This window comes from Phyllostomus hastatus, unplaced genomic scaffold (genome assembly GCF_019186645.2).
Source record: "Phyllostomus hastatus isolate PE091 unplaced genomic scaffold, TTU_PhHast_1.1 phas_scaffold_216, whole genome shotgun sequence".
NCBI classification, from domain to species: domain Eukaryota; kingdom Metazoa; phylum Chordata; class Mammalia; order Chiroptera; family Phyllostomidae; genus Phyllostomus; species Phyllostomus hastatus.
Window position 1 is genome coordinate 12,249,533 of NW_025334018.1, and position 19,492 is coordinate 12,269,024.

Sequence of the window (19,492 nt, forward strand, 5' to 3'; positions counted from 1 at the left end):
TATTACAATGAAGGATGCACATTTGGTGAAAAATCGGACTTAAAGGATATTTCTGACTTGCCAGTTGGGGCTGGGGTAGGAAAGGACCAGTGGTTGGTCAGGCAAGCTGCCCTGTCAGCTCTGAATCCAAGGTACCCAAGAAATGTTGGATGGCCAGCCAGCAGATCCCACCTCACTTAAAGTCCCCCTGTGGGGATAAGGAGGAATTTGGGGTGGGCCTGGGGTAGCACAGAAGGCTGGTTGTCTGGGTCAGTTTAGAGTCAGAGATCCCTTGCCAAGCTGATAAAAGTTGTAGACCCTCTACCCTGAAAAATTGCACGTCCTGCACACAAACGTACAAATTTGCTTACAGTTTCAGGGGGGTCAGCGACCCCAGGAACTTGCAGAACTTAAGGCCCTGAGTCTGGATTATGACACTGAAAGCCTCTGTTTCTGGTCCGCGGCGGAGCTCGCCCCTGCCCAGGGGCCTTCTAGCTGGTTCTGGGTCCGTGGAGCACGGTCCTCCCCCGTCAGGGCAGAGGCAGCACCTGCATCTTAACGGCGCTCCTTTGGGCGCTGGCTTCCGGGTGCCGGTGACGGGAGGCATCCCAGGAGCACAGCTCCCTTGGCATTTCTCCCTGGACGGTGAAGAGCAGCCAAGCCGAAGGTACGGAGGGTGAACAGGGTAAACCGCACAACCCCAGGCATTGGCGATGTGCAAAGCTCTGTGTGTGTGTTGGGGATGGGGGACGGGGAGACCCGGACAACTCCGCCCACCCACAGCCCATTGGCCCAGTGGCCACCAGAAGTCAGCACCCCGGCCTGGTGCCCCTAGAAAATGCGCACCAGTGCTTGGCTTGCACAGCCCCTTCGACCTCTGTGCGTTTCCATTTGACCTCTGGGATTTTGACCTTTTCCTGGCTGTGTTGAGCCAGATTTACTGGGAGCGATTGATCGCTAGTCCCCAAGACCCCCTACGGCTAGGCACGGCAGCCCAGCCCAAACAGGTGCGGGGCTCGGGTTAGGGGGGCCTGCAGTGCCGGATTCGGATTTGGAGTGAGGAGGAGTCTGGGAGGAGGGGCTAAGAAATTGCAGAAGCAGTGTAAAAGCCGCTCCAAGCTCCTGCACGGCAGAGAGCGCCGGGAGCCCGAGGGGAGCGCAGCTTTGGGTGAGTCTGGCGGCCCGGAACTCGGCCCCGAGAGGGGCGCAGCACCGGTGGGAGTGAGGGCCAGCGGGGCGGGGCTCCCCTGGAGACAGTGCATGGATCCCGGCTTAACACCTCTGGGAACCCCCAGGGGCTGAAGTGCAGCGGTGAGAGGAATGTGCCGAGTGGGTGCGGGGGTGCGGGAGCGCGGGAGCCTCGGCGGGAGGGCGGGCAAGTTGTTGGGAGCAGCAGTCTTTCTGGTCTCAGAGTTCTCGGTCTCCCAATGGTCCGAAGTTCAGGAGGCCACCCAGGCGCCTGCAGGAGCTGCACCACTGTGCCAGGAACTATTAGCTCGAAGGCTAGAAGGGGACAGCGCACAAGTGAGGGAGAGCGAAGGAGCGTGAACGGTGATGCGCGGGCGGGAGCGCGCCTGGACGGGAGGAGTGGTGGTCTTCACCGCTGAGCCGAGCGCGCTGAGCCGGGACGAGCTCGATTGTGCGAGGAGTCTGGAAAGTGCTGCGCTGCCCCTACGTAAGGGGACTGGAGGGGCCCGGCGTGCTGGATCTGGTGCCAGAAATGGAGCAAGAGTCTTGGGGCTCTTCTGCACTGGCTGGAGGCCTGGGAGTCCTAAAGGAGGGCCCCCGGAGCTTGATGGCAAAAGCCTGCGCACCAAGGGACCTCCATGGAGCCACGCTGGATCGAAGTCCCCAGGGCTCAGAAGGGCTTCTTGGGTCACATGCCTCACCTCCAGCTGTCTGCTGCCAGGTGTGGGAGAAGCTGGCATGGAGGGGTGGGGCGGGCAGCGCCTTGGGTCCAGGCAGCAAAGACTGAGGGGAGAGAGGATTCAGGGATCGGAGAGCGGCATCTCTGAGCCAACACAAACAAGAGGCTTAGCTCCGTTTGATTACAACTTTCCTTATCCTTTCAACAGCAACAACAAAAATCTCTGAAATTCTCACGGAAGGTGTTTTCTGCTTGAACTTTCTCTTCTCTTGCGACTTGAGAGGTTAAAAAAGAGCTTGCTTGCTAGGCTGGTTTTTCCAAGCTGTTCCAGGTTAGAAGTTGTAACAGTATGAAGGATAATTTATGGGTGTTTCATGCATTAAAGTGTATTACTGCAAAGCCTTTTGGGTGCTGTGGGTATTAAGGAAAACTCAGTGCATGTTCCCAGCTGGAAACCAAAATAGTGCTCTCCTGGGTGTCTCTGCCCCGTCTGTCATCCTGGAGAAAAGGCGCTTGATTAATTGTCCTGGCTCCATCCTCTGGGTGCACCCACTGCCCGTGCCAGCCCCTCCTCCCCCACGTGCACAGCCAGCTGCATTCTGCAAATCCAGAAACGTGCAGGAGGGCCCACCAGTAACTTATCTCCAGGGTCTTCAAGCTCTTGAAGCTGTCATTTAAGCCTGCTGGAGGGGAATATTTCTTGTGCAGTGTTTACAGTTTCCTACCGAATGTCTGAAACTTTCTCCCTCGGCAGAGCCGCAGAAAAGAATCTAGAGAGTCTGCTTTAGATGTCAGCCTAAGTAGCCCCGTTGTCAGTCCGTGAGGGGCAGTGTCCCTAGAGGTTCAGAGGGGACAGGGACCTGGGGGTGGGGGACTGTGAGAGTAGTCTGTGGCCGACACTGTTGGCATGGACACACAGAAGAAATGAATGCTCCTCAGACTTGGGTCCTTGGAGGGGGTGTGGCTAATATCACATGCTACCAAACCCCTGCCCCATGCTTGTCCCAATATTTTTATGCAGGTGAAAAAAAGGGCAGCCTCGAAGGGGAAAATGTTAGGAGTCACCCCCAAGGTCTCCAGGGCATGGGGCCATATGTTTGAATGAACTGTGGGAGTACCTGAGAGGACTTTATAACCAGCTGCTGGGACCATACCTTCCCTGGGCAGCAATCTTACCCCTAAAGCAGCCCACCCCACTAGAGAACTGGAACGTTGGTTCCACTCAGGGCGCCCATCCTCATATTGGTGACTCTCTCTGCACCCTTGGGCTTTCTCAAGGAGTGAGGTTCTCACCTCTCCTATTGCCCACCTACACCTCCCACCCAGACAACCAGAGTAAGGAGGGGAGGAAACTCCATACTTCTCTCTCTCCCTCCCTCCCTCTCAGAAATCTGTGCCTTGGCCAGGAAGGGGGCCCCAGCTGCCGACATCAGCAGGGAGGGCAGGGCAGGGCAGGGCAGGGCTGCAGCCCGAGGGAAGTTTCTCATCATTACTGAGATTAAGCTGATGAGCAAACCGCACAACTTCACTTATAAATGCGAGTGGCACTACTGCCACACACTCGTGGAGCACCCCATTGCCACACGGCTACATGGGAGCCACAGAGAAACTGCAAACGAAACACAGCTACTGCTCTTCCCGAATGGGCACCAGGCAGGGGCTGAGCAGACATCGGTGCCACACCAGGGACCAGAGGCCCAGCCATGCGTCTTCTCCGAGAAGACCTTGTAGGACTCCAGGGCCCAGAGTAGGTAGGTCTTGGAGACCTTTGCTGGCAGCAAACATTCTGCTCTCAGGAGGCAGTGGGAAGCTTGTTGAGGATTCACTTAAAATCTCTGGACACCTCTAAGCAAACACCCTCTGTTCCCAGAGGGTTTCTCTTTCCTTGACTGGCAACTCTGATCTTACAAACCATCAGCTACACCGTCAGTTCACAGGCTTGGCTGGTACGAGACATCGACTCTGTGATGGACCACTTTTACAGACCAGCATAGGGTGGTGGCATCAGGCAAATAAATGGAGATGGAAGGCCCTTCCCCAACCCATTCCCAGGGACCTTGCCTCCTGACGGAGGAGAAACGCTTAACATCCAAACTCCAAATAGCGGTAAAACCGAGATGGCCCTGAGGCAGAAATGCAGCTGGAGAAACTGAGGCTTCAGGGTCACCAGCCTTCCAGTTGGGTGAGCACAAGAATTGACATTGTGTAAGCCAAGGAAGATAGCCCTTCAGCCACAAAGTCTGACCAGAATAGTGAAAGCATATAATAAGTAAGAGTTTCTCATGCTTCTTGATGTTTTTATCATCCTCCTGTGGGCTACTTTACATGTTTCTGGGGAGTTTCTATAGACACTGGCCCCAGATTATGACACAGTAGGAATCAGACTGTAGCACTGAGGTGATCTCTTGATATTTTTCTCCTGTGTTTTGGGTAGCTTTCCTATGGTAGTGTCCTGAGTTCTGAGACAGGAGGGAAAGTAGCTTTGTGACCTTGAGCAAGTCACTAAACTTCTCAGGCTCCAATTTCCCAATCTGTAGGGCAAGTGCATTGAATTATTAGTGTTTCTGAATGGGACTGTTGGCAGCTGGAGACAATCTTGGGTAAGTATGACCTATTTACATAATGCAGGAAGTTTAGTATCCCCATTTTATCTACTAAATGCCAGAAGTCCTGGTGACTACCAAAGATTCCCACCCCCCACCCGCCATGCCATATATGGCTAAATGCTTATTAAAGGAGTACAATTACTCCCAGTTGAGAATTCCCTTGGAAATTACCCATGGGGACCTTTCTTCCAGGGCCTGATGTTGAGCATCTATTTTGTCACTGAGTCGGGACTTCAGAAGCCCAGCCCTGAGCCTGACTCTCCAACAACCAGCATTGCAGGCTCCAAGAAGCCACTGACAGGAACGTCAGTGCTGTCGTCCCACCTGGCACCATCCTTTGCCTTTTGTCAATGGAGCGTAACTACAAGTGACCCACATGAAAACAAAACCAGAAAGAACAGGGGGAAGGGACAGGTGGTACCAGAGTGCCGCGGCCTCCGCCTGTGCCATATACTATTGAAAACACAGGCAGACTGCTTGCCCCAGGTGTCCACTGCACTGGGGGGAGGCCGTGCCCTCCTGCACTAGATGGCTGGCACCGTGGTACCAGGAGGTCCCTTCCCTGAAGGAGAGAACGGGGAAGCAGAGCCCTCCCCAGCACTGACAGCACTCCATACTCCATGGGTACACGTTGGTATCAAATTACACGGGGCCCAAGCTGTGAGAATAAATGGGCATCAATGCTGTGACATTTGATTTTAAGGAGCAGGCTAGCAAGGCTGCCCCGGAGGGGTGGTGCTGGCAGCTTGGGGTCGATTCTCAAAGAGAACGGCTCCCGTTCTCCTTACCTCTGGCCCAGTCTCTCACTGGAGGACAGAACATTAGAGCCATTTGGTTATTCACAGGCAAAGGGCTAAAATGAGTGCCTTTGGAGGACATTACAGAAAAACCTACTCACCCATAAGCAGTAGGAGAGAGGAAACTACTGAAGCAGCAGGGTTGGTAGAGTCTGGAGCTGCTTTCTAACGAGGCAAAAATAAATAAAGCAAGGACTGGGAGACATAAGGGGATACCCAGTGAGGCTGAGATGGGTCTGAGACTACAGTCTGTCAGGTGGGACTAGAAAATGCTTTTTGAATTGCCCAAGAGTTTGGCCAAACTCTTTCACTTGCGGAAAATCTTTTCGTTAGCAGTAGTATTAGTCAGAGCCAGACAGTCGGGGTTTCCCTGAAAACTTGCCACTGGGCTAAGCAGATGGAGAGGTTTTGGCACTGCCTTTGGTGACTTCTGCAGGTGGAAAGGAGCTGGCTCCGAAGTCAGTGGCAATGAACAGCCCAAGCCTCACACAGAAGCCATGTCATGTGGAGGGCAGTTACCATCCACTGTGGTTGGAACACTTTCCCAGGAACCACTGAGTATTTGCTGTTTGGTGCGGATGGGCTGATTTTTCATTTTCCTGTGGCTCTTCGGGCAGTAGCCAGGGTCTGCTTGCTGCATGCTGCTCCAGAGTGAGCCCAGAGAGGACCACCTGGAGGAAGCCATGAGTGCTCAGCCCAGGTTGGGGGTGCAGGGAGGTCCTGTCGCAGCCCCTCATCACTGTGGATCTGAGGTGTGGTTATGGTGACTTGCAAGCCTTACTGGCCCAGTCTGGTGAAACGCCATGGGTCCCATGCTAGGACCCGAGCAGACCTGGCTCCCGGGTTAACACCCTGGGGTACCACTGGTGTGGGAGATCCCAGGAGAGCCAGCCTGCCACCCCTGCACTCTCCTCACCTTAGAGTGGGATTTTGAAGGGAGGAGCAGCCATGCTGGGCTCTGACTGCACAAGGGATGACGGACTAGGTAAGCAGAGAGGAGGGACAGGAGCAGCAGGGGGGCAGGTGGAGGAGAGCACCTCTTATACCCAGTTCCTCTTCTGGAAAGGAGAGACACCAGCGGGACCTCCTCCGTCAGCCAGGATGCTGTGCACAGTAGGCCGGATGACGTAGCTGGAACACAGCACGGGCTTGGCACTCAGTAGGCACTTTCCATCATGTTTCCCCTCAGCAGGACTGATCTTGAAGGGGTCCTCTCTTGATGCCTTTCACTTCAAGTCAGACAATATCATCTTTGCCTTTTTTGTGTCTGTATTTTGACCTTCTGTGATTAACCTTCTCATTTTGATAGAATTTTAACCAAACATTCATCTTCTGAATTTTCTTTGGCTCATAATATCGGGGTAAAAGGAGACTCGTGGATATTCTCCTGTAATTTTCTTTCAGAGGCAAACTTCTGCACAGACTTTTATTTCAGAGATGTTATGCAATGCTCTCTAAATAAGGCATTTCTTGAGGATGGCCATTTGTACTGGCAACTTTCAGAGTGTTTTGGTTCCTTACCCCACATAACAACTCCTCCTCCTCCAACAACGGGTGTCTTTAGGACCTTTTTGTATCTTATCAAATGTACAAGAGAAGGAAGGAGGAGGCTGGGAATTTTTCTGTGGTAGCGGGGCATTTGTGATCTCCCACAACAAGGTTCAGGGGCTTACCAGCTGTTGCTGCATTTTATACAACTGGCGGTTAAAGTGGGGGACAGTCCCCATGCCACCAGGAGGGAGGTCCACCAGCTATGAGACTGCTGGGTTGATTTTCATTCTCCCAGTTAGCATCTTCACTAATACGCTAACCAGGGGACTGGGCACTGCAGGGGCATCGTGGTCAATATAAATCATGATCTCGCCCAAGAGGCTGGCTCAGGAGCCAAAATTAAAATAGCGAAGGGGCTTGTCAGGTCATGGGAATGAGGGAAGGCTGTAGGCTGGTGGGGTCTATTGTAAACTGCAAAGAGTATGCCCATCAAAAGGGGACAGGCCATGTGTCCCCTTTGCTTTGCCGGGTTATAGGGCCAGTGTGGCCAGATCTTCAAACTTTTCCAGAAAACTCAAAACTTTGAGTTTGAATGGATAATTTTTTCACTTTCAAAACATCAGTACAGAGCAAACAAAATCAGTCAGCAGGCTTTTTTACCTTCTCATCTAGACCTGGAGCGATTGAGAGCAGTATCAGAGGGGAGCAAGCTGAAGAGTGGCTAACTGTGTGGCTGTAATAGCTCAGAGAAGGGAGAGGTCTGAATGATGAGGTGCCCTCCGGGATTACTTCCTGGAGGAGGTATCAGGGATGGAGATTTACTAGAAGATTTTATTGGTTCTGTGACGACATTCCTTAATCCTGCTAAGCCTCAGTTTCTTCATTTGCAAAAGGGAATTAAAAGGTCAGTCCCGGAGGGCAGTTGTGAGGCCAAGTGAAGAGAATGCAGCAAAGTCCTTACTTAGCCCAGAGTCTGGAATGTAGCAAGTGCCTGGTGAGCCTGAGCTCAAATGCTTTTTTCTGCCCCAGCAGACAGACAGAAGATGCAGGTTTCCTCCTCTCCTGCCCTCTTCCTGCTCCTACCCAAGGCCTGTGTCCCTGTGCCACTTGTCAGAATCCTACCCTTTTAAAAACCTGACCTGGGCCACCGCAGAAAAACACAACTCTCCTCAGTAAGAAGGACAAGTACTCCGGGACACTGTATAGACACGCACGGCAAATATTCAAGGAATTCTTAGGAATTAAAAAAAAATCCGTAAATCTGGATTTTTGCATGAGGCCATCACAGGAACATGTTTTCTCAATTAGTGTGCACATTGCTGGGAGTGAAGTCACCGAGTCCGCGGCTCATCGGGGTGAGTCGCGCTGAGCCACCTGATCTGGACTCCACTTTCCGTGACCTAAACCTGATTCAGCCAACCCTGTCCCTGCCCCTAGCTGTTGAGACGCAATCACCCCCCAAATCCGAAACCACAGCGGAGATGCACACACGCCCCTGAAAAGCAATCTGATTTCAGATCCTGGGGATGCTCACCACAAACTAAGAAAGACAGCCCTACTCTTGATGGCGGATGGATAGATTCCCTACAGCCCTGCGTGCTTTTCTTTTCCTTTGGCATTTATTGTCAGAGGGTGACTGTGCATTGCCCCTCGGAACAGATGAGACCTTTAGGTTCTGAAAACAGAGAAAATAGTTGCTTTTAGGAAAGCATGCATCAACTGCTTAAAATATTACCAGTCAGTGCCTGAGATCAGCGATTATGTTTTCTGGATGGTTTCCTGGACTGACTCTTTTCCAAGTATACGGCTTTGTCAGATACTTGCAATTTCTGAAATATTTGATTAATGATGGCCCCTTACCAGGGAGATGGTCCGGAGTGCGCAATGAGCAGCATGCCTCAGAAGCAGAGATGCTGCCCAGTGTCCAACGAGGTCAAGCAGGGAGTTGCAAACATTTGAAATCAACTGCCATAGATTAGAGGAAAGGAAAATGTTTTTCAAAGTACACACTAAGACCCATTGCGAAGACGTGAATTAATTTGCTATTCTCTCTCAATGAAAGAGTAAATTTTTTTAAAATTAATGTGCATTGCATGTAATAAGGGAAAGTATTCATGAAACTTCTGTTTTAGTTGTATATATATTATACATATACATACGCAAGCTGGATTGCGATGAAAAATGTATTGTTTCATTGTGAGTCATTGTTAAAAATGCTTAAAAGCTACTGGCATAGATGACAGCATAATTTAGAAAAAAGGCATAGCTCCAAAGTCAGACACGCTTGGGGTTCAACACCAGCTCTGTGCTTCCTAGTTGTATGATTTTGGGTAACCTGGGATCTCTAAGCATTGGCGTCCTCTACTGTAGGGTCAGACTGATCACCCCCTCAGAGGGCCTGTGCGTACATTGACCAAGGGCTTAGTGCTGTGCCTGCCACCAAGGAGGCCCTCAGGGAGAGCTGCTGAATTGTCTGTCCTCACCTTCTCCTCCTCCTCTTTCTTCATCTTAGGGATGACCCAATCTCATAAGAACTACCACTTCCCTGAATGCTTTTATCCCTGAGGTTTGTTGTTTCTCTGGCAAACCCAGCAAAACAATAATCATATCTTGTCTTTATTGCATCTTCCATTTCATCTTTCTCCCACTTCATGCTTGCAAAGCCATCTATCTATAATTCTGGTCCCTAGATGTGACCATGACAGCCATTGTCCAAGGGGTACAGGCATCCCCCTCCATCACTGGGAATGACAGAAGGGTGTCACTGCCTTTCATGGCCTGTGATTGGGATGAGTGCCTTGGTCCTTGGGTGGGTGCAGTCACTCTGGAGGGAGCTTCTGTTCCCACAAATCACACCCTTTCCCTGAAGTATATTTTTATAAGGACAACAGGGCTAAGATACCATTAAAGTGTTGACATTGTCAGATTCTTAAGAAGTCCCTGCCCGGAGCACCGAGCCTACCATTTTCTCATGAGGGAGGCTCCAGGCTGCCCCAGCACGGAGGGTTTACATTTCTCCCCTCCTGTGAACAGTGTAAAGTCTCCTAGAGTGGACCCTGGAGCTGACACCCTGCTAACTGCAGACCTCAACCCAGCCACAACCCATCACTGACCCCAGACCTTCCCTTCCCTTCCCTTCCCTTCCCTTCCCTTCCCCAGGGGGCGGTGGGGTGGGGCATGTGGGGTGTGTGAAAGAATGACCCACACCAGGAGGGGGCCACAGAGGTGACTTGTCCCAATTTTCCTGAGAGCCTGGCTCATGCAACCCCTGAAGACAGATCAGCAATGACAAACTGCCTGCCTCTTTTTTAATGAGGAAGCGTCACCTTTTCCCCTCTTCTGTATTTCCCATGCTCCCCTGGGGTTCATTCCAACTCTCTGCTCGTAAAAACGCCCTCCCATGGGGCCCCGTTTTCACCACTGAGACTCAGAGAGGATTATTAGTGGCATCTCCTCAAATGCCGAATTCCAATCCAGACCAAAGATTTAACACTCCTTTCTAGGCATTGAAGACATCTCTATTTGAGCCTGCCGGGCAGTGGGGCCGAAGGGGAGAGAATGGATTTGGTTCCAGTACAACTTTCATTTACTCTGAGTATCCTTTGCTCCCTTCCACCACCACTTATCCCACCACTCGCTGTAAAATTAATGTCACCATGGCAGTTGCACATTTTAAATAACATTTATAGCAGAAGACATTTGTCACCTCACACCCAGCCCCCTCCCCTCCGAGCAGGCGGGCTATATTGAACTTGAGCTGACCGCAGGCCAATCAGCCAAGAGGCTATTTGACTGCATCACTGTCACACCTGGGTTTCTGGTTTTCCTGTTTGTTTTTAAGGAAAAAGCGAATGCCAACTTACTTTTTCTGTGCTCAGAAGGGTGGGAGCACATTTCTGCCCTTTCTGAAACTCACAGTGACAAATGGAATCAATTGTCCCCAGACATGACACACCACCAAGAATGTTTCCTAGGCACGAAATGAATTACCTTTCTTTTCATCTGGGTTCAAGTGTTGTGTCTGCCCTTTGATGGGGAAAGTGCGAACACTTAGAAATGTTTTTGTTTTCCTTTTTGAGGAGGTCATACATCAAAACCTGATTCCAGATTTCCTGGCCATGTGTCAGCATCTCGGTATCTTAGAAATGAAAGAAAATATTTTGGGAGTGGGGCCTTTAAGCATTGTTGTTCTGCATTTTTCTAAAAAAGAACAGGACATGTCAGAAAGTAGAGGGCTCAATAAAGCAACAAATATGTTTCAAAGGTTCTTTTTAAAGCACCTTTATGATTAAGCAAAAACAAAAGTAATTCTAAATGTTCACTTCTGGTCATCATAACTCTTAAACGATTGTGGACAGAATTTGGACTGGCGACACTTGTGCTTGGGCGAATTCTACAAGCCCGTTTGAGTCTTATTTCTCCTATGGATTGGGGAAGTTGTTGTGTAAGAAAGAATAATGGTTAAGTCAGGTGTGGATTATTTATTTCAACTGCAACTCAGGAAACCAGGGTTGATTTCAGGCTCAGCCTTCTCCTAGTGGGTAATGGGGGCAAATCACAGGACCTCTCTGAGCCTCTGTTTCTTCCTCAGTAAGAGGAGAATAATGGTACCACCCCTGCATACTGGATGGCCTGTTGAATTGAATATGGCTGCCAACTGGGAAACACCTTGGCTGTAGGTAAGAGGTGAGATGTGACAGCCCCAGACCAGGAGTAGCAGACTCCAGGTGCCAGTGCCGGCTCTGCTCTTATTGGCTGAGGGAACCTGATGGTCACTTGCCCTACATGAGTGGTCCACAGTCCTGCCAGCCCATGTGCAGGAGGCCTGTGCTCACTGCTGAGTGGGCCCCTATAGGCTGAAGCCAAGGGCACTGTGGAAAAAATATGAACATGGAGTCAGGCTGTCCAGATGCCAGGTCCTGGTGGGGCTGAACCACATGATTAAGGGCAAGGTGCTACAGCTCTCTGATAGCCAGTTTCCTCAGCTATAAAATGGGACTAATAGCACTTCTTAACGTCAGGACTAAACAAGGCGACTTCTGCAGAGTCTTTCGGTTGTTTAGGACCTGGTTTCAGAGTGGTTATTGGTGTTGAACACAAAGGGATGCCTGAGCACAAAGGAGCTCCCCGATTACGTGGGGGTGAGCTATCTGAGGACAAGCTAAGGCAGATGGAGTTCCAGGACCAGGGTGCCTTGGGGACACAAAGCTCTCTTAGTGCCCCTTCTTTCTCACTGGCCTCCTCCTCTGCCCCTTTGCCAGCTTCTTTTTCTCCTGACCTCAAAATATTGGAGATATCAGGAGTCCAGTCCAGAATCCTTTCTTTGCTGTATCGCTCTTTTCCTAGGTGACCTCATGCTCCCTAGGCATTAAATCTGATTGATGACTTCTAAATATCCATCTAAGTATCTGTGGCCACTTGGGTATTTAGTGGACATCTTGCATGTAGAATTTTTGACCCCTAAACTACAGGGTCCAGCACAAATAATTCCCCTTTTTAATTACAAAATCTCTTATTACAAAATCATAAGCAGGTAATTCTGTAACATAACAATATCACACTCAAGCACACCCTATGACACTTTAAGTGAAATATTCAAATTAAAACTAAATTATTACACCCATATCATTACCCTACCAACCACACTCAAGCAGTCCTTCCTTCTGCTGGACCTGGTATCCTTCAAGTCTATGTCAGTCTTCATGACATCAGTATTCCCACAGCAGGTCAGACCCCAAATCTGGAAACCATCCTTGATTCTGCCTTCCTCATCCCATTTCCTAGCCAGCTCACAAGCAAGTTCTGTTGGCTTCAAAGTAAATTCTGAATCCAGTCACTTCTCACCATTCCACTACTGCTTCTTAGTCCAAACTCCTGTCCCCTCTCACCTGGGTGACTCTAGGAACATCCCCCATGGGTCTCTCTGCCTCCAATCTTGTTCCCTCAGCCTTTTAACCCAACAGCAGTCAGAGTGCCCTCTTAAAGTGTAAATCATGTCACATTATCTCCCAGCTCTCTGCCCTGTGATGGCTTCCCATCACACATAGAATAAAATCCATATTCCCGTCATGGCCTTATTTCAGTGGTTCTTACCTGGGAGTGAATTTCCCCCCCAGGGGACATTTGGCAACACCTGGAGACATTTTTAATTGTCACAAGTGTATGTGTGTGTGTGGGGGGGTGAAACTGGCATCTAGTTGAGTGGGGTCCAGGGATGCAGGTCTGCATTCTACAATGCACAGGACAGCCTCCCGCACCCCAACAACAAAGAATTATCTGGCACCAAATGCCGGCAGGGTTGAGGTAGAGAAGCTCTGCTTTTACATGATCTGGCCCTGGCTCCCTCTCCAACACCCTGTGGCATGCTGGCCTGCTTCTACTGCAGCCACGCCGATCTTCTTGCTTGCTTCTATGTCTTCAACACACTAATTTTGTGACTATCTTGGGGCCTCTGCTCATGCTGTTTCCTCTGTTTGGGACACTCCTACCCATACACCTTCTTCACCTGGTTAGCTTTTGCTCACCATTTAGGTCTGCTCAGATGACACCCTAGTTTAAAATACCTGTCCTCACCCCCACCAAACCCTGACACCAATAGACTCTATTCCCTGACTTGACTTTATTTAATGCATAGTAATTCATTCTGTTACTTGTTTTCTTGTGTTAAGAATGAGGGCGGGAACTTCTGCGTTCACCATGTGCTTCATCATACAGTGGGAGCTCCATGAGTGTTTGCTGAATGAATAACTAGTTGATAAGTGTGGTACAGATGTGGAGACTGCAGGAGGTTAGGAAAGGAGATTAGTAGGATGCAGCATTTTGGGAAAGGCTTCCTGGAGGAGGTGTGCCATGGGTTGCACTGCAAGTTTCTGGAGTCCTCACCCCCACAGCTAAGCTGGCCCTGAAGTAGAGCAGAGCTTTGGAGGCATGGCTTCCTCTCAAGCACTTATGTACCTGGGGGGCTGTCTTGTAGATTAGAGCCAGCTATGGACTTTAATATTCAGTAGGATAAAGAGCAAAGTTGGAAGTCTCAGAGGTCCAACATGTGTGATTGAATAGAGGAGTCAGGAAAGAGGTGAGTGGGGGCAATGCAGGAGCAGGACAGAGAAATCGAGTCTGGGGTTGATTCCAGTCAGGAGTGGAGCCCAGTACAGAGAAAGGGAGGAGCCCGGAGGGAAGAGCAGCCATCTCTGGGGGAGAATCTCTGAGTCACTCACCCTGATGGGCTCACGGTAGTTCCTGGGGAAGTTACTGGGGGGTCTTCTGCCATTGGTTTTCCAGGAGTGAGTGAGGGGGACTGGGAGGTAGATCAGGGCCATTAGAAAGACCAGGGAGGGGAAAACTGAATCTCTCACACAGCCAGACAGAGACTGTCCTGAATAGACATACATGACCTGTATAGAGTTGGTTCTATGTGAGACAATTACTGAAATCGTGTTCCAAAAGAGTCTCAATTCCAAATACTCTGATCCATTGTCAAATATTGGTCCTTTGCTTCAGGTAAAAATAAAAGTAATTCTTGTAATGCCACATAAGACCATGTATAGTCCGTGTTTAGCACGTGCCAAGTGATGAGTGGGTATGCACCCGTCCCAGGTCAGCCCCCAATGCCAATTCACAATAAAGATGTTGATGCCCAGTTCTTGAGGGTGATGGACTGGTGGGGAGGGTGGCAGACCATGGGTCATTTTTCCAAGGCCTCAGATTTCCAGGGTATGCAGCTCATGGAGTCTCCCTTGGCGGGGAGGGGCATGCCTGGTCTCAGATGCAAAGGTCTGGTCATCCCTACATCTCCATCAAATGACACAGTATGGTCCTTTTAGGGTCTGTGCCCTCAGGGCCACCTCAGCACACTTACTCATAACCATGGTTCATTTTACTGCCTGGATACTCCTGAGGATATGACTACAGGAGACAAGTTGGCCAATACCTCATTTTATTAGTCTGTAAATGTAGGTTTAAAGTAATACACCTCAGATGTAGACAGCTTACTCCAACCTACCAAAAATATCATTATGGACATTTACAAGGTCTGAAGAATGATATAATGTTAATGAAATTCAGATGTGGTAGATTACCCTAGTGTTTAATTTAGCCCTGACTCAGTCCCTAGAAATATGGGTTTTCCCGCAGACGTCTTCTCATAGCTGCCCTGTGTGCCTTGTAGGGCTGAGCTGATGAGGTTGTCGGTCACACAGCCTGGGAAGCCATAAAACAGCCCATCGCTGGCCATGCCTCCTCTGCTTCCTCAGAGAGCTGCTGGCATGCCACCTCGACTTTCTGTTCACAAAGCCTGCCAGCCAACTTGTCGCGGGGGCCCACTTGATCACAGGTCCTCTCCTTGGTCTACAGAGGTTTGATGCTCCCAAACTTCCACTCCATCAAAGAGTGATCTCTGACCCTTCATTCATAATCAACAAACAGCTGGTAAAGACTCAGGGTGCTGCTTTTCCCAGGGGCAGATGCTTTCAGCAGCCATCGAATTCAGTCAGAAGGCAGCAGACCCCTCACAGGCAAGAGAGCAAGCAAAAAGGCCCTGGACCTTTCTTCCTACTGATTGTATAGCTTCAAATACATTATATAAACTCCTTCCGATTCTCAGTGTCCTGAACTGTACAACTGGAGTAATAATAATAATACATCCTTACAAAGTAGTGGTTAAATGAGAGAATCTATGTAACGGCACAGTACTTGGCACATGAAAGTTGTTCAGCAAGTGACAGCTATTCTCACTGTATTAATAACACCTTAGAGTGAAATTTCAAGCAGCAGTCAATGACTCATGCAATATTTTGGAGCTTGAGGTCTTTGTAAAGTGAGAGACAAGGGACATGGGGTATAAGACAATGGGAGGAAATCGCTAGACAAGGAAAGCACAAGTTCAGTGTCATGGTATCACTATGATTTAGAGCTCATTTGTGGGATAAGCCTCAGTTAAGCCCCCTATAAATTGGGAGTAATAATAAGATGGCTGTAATGATTAAATACAACGGTACTTATAAAATGGTTAACTTACCACAAGGCACATAAGCCCCCCAAAGTTTAGTGTTCTTGTCATTCTTGTTGTCATTGTCACAACCCATCTTCCTCATGGGGGTTCCTCTATCAGCTCTTTACTCAGGTCAAGCTCCTGCACAGACAGGTCCAGCCTGGGCTCCTCCCCACTGCTCCAGAATTGGGGCTGGGACAGCTGTTCCCCACCCCAAGGGTCTGTTCCCATCACAGGGCATCTACAGACAGCTAAAAAACCACTCCCACAGATGTCTGGGATCCTCTCCTGGAGCCCTCCACGTGGCTTCGTCACATTTCAAGTCAATGCCATGCTGCGCACAGACAGGGAACTGTTCCTTTCCTTTCTTGCCAGGGGCCTGGGGGTGTGCTGCCTGGCTCTCACCTCTCATTCCTAGGATGGTCACAAAAGCAGGAAAGCTGTGGTCTCTGAAATGAGTAAATTCAGCAACCAGTGAAAGGGAAAGGGGCCCAGAATTTAGCATTTGCCATTGGCCTGGCCAGAAAGTGCTGGACTAGGACAGAGAAGAACTCCCAGAGACAAGAGCCCTCCAGCTTTCTTGGCCTCAGGGAGAAGTAAATTGCAGGGTTGGCTCATTTATGATCAAAGCTACCAAAACTTATAAAATGCTCTGAGGCTGTTTCTGCCCATATGTTCCTAAGGAAACATATAAAACTAGAGGAACTTTTGGTCCCATCAAAATTGTTAATTAGAACCAGTTCTCACCGCCAAGGTGAGGTCTGTCTTAAGGCTAACTATTCCGTCGTTTTTATTGTGTCCTCATTGCATTGCACTGTCCTGGGCATTAGCTGCATTGAGGACATTTAAGACTTGGACCTGCCCACGGGGGACCTATAAGCTGAATGGCACATTTTACTTCCATTTTAATTCCAAGGAAGCCTTTAGCCAAAAGGGAAAAGAATCACTGGGACAAATCTAATACCACAGGGTCTGATGGATTCTTTTGTGACCTGGTAGCCTTGGACATGAAAAGGAAATGAAAGCCTTTCATCATAAAATTTTCTTTCTCCCCTTCTGCGTGCTTCTTCTGTCTGCCCCTGTTCACCCTCTGCCACACACACACACACACACACACGCACACACACGCACATGTAACTACACACACAAAGTAGAGGCACGGCTGAGGCAGCTGCAGACATTCAGGATCCGCGCCAACCATTCTGACTCGGAGATCCATAGAATCCTAGTGTCAAACAAATCATGGGAAATCAGGCAGTCCTTTTTTAAATATACGATGGGGGAAAACAGAAGGAGAGAAAACCAAAAAACTGGTAGATGAAGTGCCTTGTCCAAAACCAAAGTTAGCAGCAAGGCCCAGCTCAGGTCTCATCAGTCATTTATCAAGCGCTAACTTTGTGCCAGGAGCTGTGCTAAGCTCTGGTGACACTGGGTGGACAAAAACCATATACAGTTCCCTCCCTCACGAGGTTTACAGACTAGTCAGGGAGACAGTGACCAGTCACCACGCAAAGTTAGGGGAAGTCTCCACTCTGATCAGTGCTGTACGCAAAAGACCCACATGTTGTTCCAGAGGGCGTATTAGGCAGGCAGGGAAGGCTCCCTGGAGGAAGGCATGGTTCATTTGAGATCCGAAAGGTACACAGGAGGAGAAGCAGAGGACTCCAAAAATAAAACGAATTCCTCCTTTCTCATCTCAGAAAATGTTTCAGACAGGGGTGCGCTGGAGCCACAACTCATACAGGCTCACACTTGTTCCACTGTGAACTTCTCTTCCCAAATCCACACTCAGTGAGGTCACGCTGGTAGCTTGAAGTTGGCTGTGGTGGGAATACTTACGCCTCAGAAAGCAGTATATGCTACAAATCAGGCCCACCCTCCCCCGCCTTTGGAAAGTCTTTTACCAACACCACACATGCTGCATACATTTCACCTGCTGCCTAGCTGTGGGCAGCACAGACCCTGTCCTTTAAGCCGAATGCCTAGTTCGCTGCTGAAACTCAGTGAAGAACCTGTTCTCAGAAAGGCACTATCAACAAGGACCAAGGCCCTGGGGCTGTTTATTTCGGGCCCTGGGCCATCTGGCTTCTCCCAGAATCCAGGACATCCCAGCAAGTTAGTAGCAAGCAACTAAGAAAGAGCCCTTTCTTGCCATCTCCGTCACCCCTTGGCGTCTAATGATATTTATCAACCGCCCACGCCTGCCCAGCACTGGAGGAGACACTCAGCCAGGCGGGTCTCCAGCCAGGCTTTGACCCCTCAGGAATTCGGGGCCTGGCTGAGGCCACCAGGCTGACATTGTGCTTCCTTAATATAACTCGGGCCGCTCGGGGCACAGTAACCAGGGCTGACAGCCCAGCTAAGGGCACAAGATTAGGAGGTGATGTCCCTGCTGGTTTCCGAAGTTGGTTTCTAGGCTCAGGAAACACCAGGTGAATGGAGGTCAGAGCTCATAGTATACACAATTTGATCCAGTTTAAAACAATGGGTTCTATGGACCTTGCCCTCCCACTGAACCCTGGTTCTCTGAAGAGATTTGCCAAATAAGAAGTAAGTTTTGAGCTCTTACAAAGACTGGCAGGAAGCAAGAATGGGTGGGCATCCTGGAGTTAGGGTTTTGCAATGAAGCACCTTTGTTTCAGGGGTGTGTGTGCACCTGTGTGTGTGTGGAGTATCTTCTGTGCACACAGCATATGGGGGAGCAAAGAGTGACAGTGGACAGTGGTGCAGGGTACCCACAAGGCAGTCAGGCAGGGCAGGTAGATGGAGAATCTTGAAGGAACAGACCAATCATGGGGTCTGGTTGGGAAAAGAAGCTGAGCTCTCCAAGTCAACAGAATTATTCCTTTCCCTGTGATCATCTCTCAGCTCCTGGGCAGGAGCCAGGGACTCCCACTGATCAAGACTAGCTGTCCTGGCTGGGGAAGGCACCCCCATCCACCACCCCTGGCCTCTGCAAGCTCAACCCCTTACTAGCTTGACCTTTATTCAGATTTGAAAGCTTAGCGTCACCAGTAATTCTCCACACCAGGATTCTCAGTGAACATGCAGGGAATGTTCACTGCCTGTTCTGTGGGGGTCCCGTGAAGTTCCCCAACATTCTCTGCCATTAGCACCTCTCTGGGCACTGCCACCTGGCTGATAGTGACTCTCAGGGAGCCTTCCCTTAAAAGCAAACCCAAGAGTGGTCAGGGTGGCATTACCAGCTTCTGACAGATTTGAATTCACTCTCAGATTATCGAGCTTCACTCTCGGTTGGGAGTGACATCATGGCTCAGGGAGAAAGGCTCCCCAAAGGGGGTGTGTTGTGGAGCATAGGGGCCAGCAGGTGGGCTGCCAGGGCGCTGGGAGGTGATGACGCTGGAGTGGTTGCTGTTTGCAGGTGCTGTGTATTTAGAGTGCAGAGGAGACAAAGGAGAGAGGGCAGCTGGAGATCACAGGTGTGAGGAAAGAGGTTGGCATAGGGCGAGCCACCCCTGTAATTCAGACAAAAGTCAGGTAGCTGTGATAACACACCCCCAGCTGCCCTGCAGAGAAGCTACATCCCCTCCCTGTTCCTTTCCTGAGACTGACTGGGGACCCAAGGGTGTCTGTTGACCCTCTGGCCCTATGCAATAATTGGGGGACCGGGGCTGGACACTGCCATCTGTGAGGAAGTCTGCAGGCCAGCCCTGTCCAGCCATTGGTCAGGGGTGGCTGTGGGTCTCCCCACTGTGTCTGTGCAGGTTGCGTCCTGCATAGGGCACCTAGCCGAGGGGTTGAG

At 50.0% G+C, this 19,492-nt stretch overlaps 1 protein-coding gene across 2 annotated transcripts in view; it reads left to right on the forward strand.

The window, feature by feature from the left end:
• Positions 1-578: 578 nt before the first annotated feature.
• The window catches only part of NGF (nerve growth factor), a 50,931-nt gene continuing 32,017 nt past the window's right edge, over positions 579-19,492 (forward strand). Inside the window, exon 1 of one of the 2 annotated variants that reach the window (XM_045816979.1) lies at positions 579-646. The gene's annotated coding sequence lies outside the window, so the exon portion shown is untranslated. Of the gene's footprint in view, positions 647-1,024; positions 1,148-19,492 lie in introns of those variants that run through there. The other variant, XM_045816978.1, reaches the window with a different exon arrangement.